General features: G+C 47.6%; 1 pseudogene; it reads right to left on the bottom strand.

The window, feature by feature from the left end:
• Positions 1 to 774: 774 nt before the first annotated feature.
• Positions 775 to 2,683, bottom strand: LOC107183026 (annotated as a pseudogene).
• Between the last annotated feature and the right edge of the window lie 208 nt (positions 2,684 to 2,891).

Raw genomic sequence — 2,891 nt, 5'->3', positions numbered from 1 at the left:
CCTGTAAGCTGTATGTAGATTCCATTTAATTCCTAAAATCTTGGCTACCTGTTGTACTATTTCTGCTACAAAGGCTGGGCCATTATCAGACCCTATGGTTAGAGGCATTCCATAATGCAGAATTATGTCCTTTAATAATGCCTTTGTGACTTCCCTTGCCTTTTCCATGCAAGTGGGAAATGCATCAACCTATCCGGAGAAGGTGCAAATAAAGATTAGTAGGTATTTATTTCCTCTGTTAGGCCCTACTTCTGTAAAGTCTATTTCTAAGTCCTCAAAGGGAGCTTTCCCACAGCGCTGAACTTGTATTGGTCCTACAGGACCCTGTTTGGTGTTGTTCTGAGCACAGAGGAGGCAACACTGAGAGACTGAGGCACACAAGGAAGGAATACAGGCAATCAGGTAGTATCTGCCTAATAAAGCTTCTAGGGCAGTTTTCCCTAAATGAGTAAGTTCATGCTGCTGGAGGACTACTTTCTTGGCTAACTGTTCTGGGACATAGACCCTATGGTCTTGGAGTAACCACCAACTTTCCTTTGTTCTCTTGTTCCCTTCTTGCTGAGCCCATTCCTCTTCCAGAGGAGTGTATTTTGGAGGTTCAGGTAATTCGGGATGATCCATGCTGGAGCTGCTTGCTCTTTAGCAGCCTGCTTGGCTGTGGCGTCAGTATGTTGGTTTCCTTCTGACACTGAGTCTTTCCCTTTCTGGTGACCTTTGCAATGGATGATGGCTATTTCCTTGGGCTCCCAAACTGCTTCTAGTAACTTTAAAATCTCATTTTGATTTTTCATTCCTTTTCCTCTGGCTGTTAGGAGCCCCCTTTCCTTGTATATAGCCCATGAATATGCAGGGTAGCAAAGGCATAGCGCGAGTCAGTGTAGATGTTGGCACACTTATCCTTACTGAGTTCTCAGGCAGGGCCTGTGCCTCAATTGTCTCAAAGTTTGATACCACTGCATACCCGGCTTGTCTTTTTCCTTTACCTAAGAAGCTGCTGCCATCTATGAGCAATAACAACTCTGGATTTTGTAGGGGCTTATCCGTTAGATCTGGCCGACTCGAATAAACCTCCTCTAGGACTTCCAGGCAATCACGCTCAGAGGCCCCTTCAGCAGTGGGTAAGAAGGCGGCAGGATTAAGAGTTCTCACTGCTTCTAGCTGTACCCTTCGGTTTTCACATAAGAGCCTTTGGTACTGGGTCATCTGAGCATGAATTAGCCAGTGCTGCCCCCTAGCTTCCATTAAAGTAATAACAGAATGAGGTATTTTTACATTTAAGTTTTGTCCTAAGGTAAGCTTATCTGTTCTCTGACTAATAATGCTGTGGCTGCAAGGGCCCTGAGGCACGGAGGTCACCCAGAGGCAACTGGTTCAATTCGCTTGGAGAGATAGGCTACTGGTCTTTGCCAGGGTCCAAACTCCTGGGTTAGAACTCCTAGGGCTACCCCACTGTTCTCATGCACAAAGAGGTTAAAGTCCCACATCACATCTGGTAGCCCTAGTGCCAGGGCCTCAGTGAGCTTTGTCTTTATGGTGACAAAGGCTTTCTCCTGTTTGGGACCCCAGTCGATGGGTGCCTTCTCTTCCCCTTTCAATGCTTCATAGAGAGGCTTGGCCAGGTCTGAAAACCCTGGGATCCAAATTCGACAGAACCCTGCTGCTCCCAGGAATTCCCAAATCTGCCACTGGGTGCTAGGGACTGGGATGGCGCATACTGCCTGCTTTCTTTCAATCCCTAGCCTTCGTTTCCCTTGGGCGATCTGGAAGCCTAGATACTTGACTTCTTTCTGACAAATCTGTGCCTTTTTCTTGGACACTCTGTAACCTGTTCAGTTGACTGTCTCAGGAGGGCTCAGGTCCCCTCCCAGCACTGAGCTCATGTGGAACTGGCTAGTAGGAGGTCATCTACATATTGAAGTAGAACGCACCCTAAGTCCTGTCCTGGGAACTTAGATCAGATGCTAGTGTCCACTAAAGAGAGTAGGGGAGTTGTTGAATCCCTGTGGCAGTCTGGTCCAGGTGAACTGCTCCTTGGCCCCTGTAGTTGGGTTTTCCCTCTCAAAAGCAAAAAGAGGCTGACTGAAGGGGGCTAACTGGAGGAAGAAAAAGGCATCTTTCAGATCTAGGCATGTAAACCATTCCACCTCTAATGGAATGAGTCCTAGAAATGTGTAGGGGTTTGGCAGCACCGAATGCAAGGTTATAACAGCCTCATCAACAGCCTGCAGGTCCTGCACCGGGTGGTAGTCATTAGTCCAAGGCTTTTTGACAGGCAAGAGGGGAGTGTTCTAAGGTGACTGGCATCTTTTAAGGAGTCCCCACTGAAGCAGCCGGTCTAAGTGGACCTGTATTCCTGGGCTGTCTGGGGTCCTGACCTCTAAAAGCTGCTGCTATTACATTGGCCCTTCTTTGTATTTTCTTTTCTTCCTCCTTTTTTATGGGCCTTGTCTCAGTTGATGAAAACCTTGTTTGCTAGCTCTATCAACTCAGTAGCATTTTTTTTTTCTGCAAACCCTTCTAGCTTCTGTAATTTTCTCCTGATTTCAGGCTGAATTGCCATGGTTTGAGTGTCCAGGGCCTCAAGGTTAAAGGGGGTGTAGATCCGGTATGCCTCATACAGTCTCTCATAGAAAGCTCCTGGACTTTCATCAGGCTTCTGGAAAATCTCAGAAATTTTAGCCATGTTGGTGAGCTTCTTGGCTCTGGCCCCGACCCCCTGGAGGAAAGCCAGCCGATATCTTTCTAGCCTGGTCTTCCCGTCTTTGAGTTCAGGGACCAATCAGGTTCCTCATCTGGGAGGACCTCCCTTGCCCATCTGTTTGTATCTAATGTCCCTGCTGGGGCCTGGGTCTGGAGCCACTTCCGAGCCTCTGTCATTACTCTCATTCACT

The sequence above is a fragment of the Myotis davidii genome, unplaced genomic scaffold (assembly GCF_000327345.1).
Source record: "Myotis davidii unplaced genomic scaffold, ASM32734v1 scaffold959, whole genome shotgun sequence".
Lineage (NCBI taxonomy): Eukaryota > Metazoa > Chordata > Mammalia > Chiroptera > Vespertilionidae > Myotis > Myotis davidii.
Note: the sequence above shows the minus strand (reverse complement) of the source record. Positions and strands in the feature narration are given on the sequence as shown.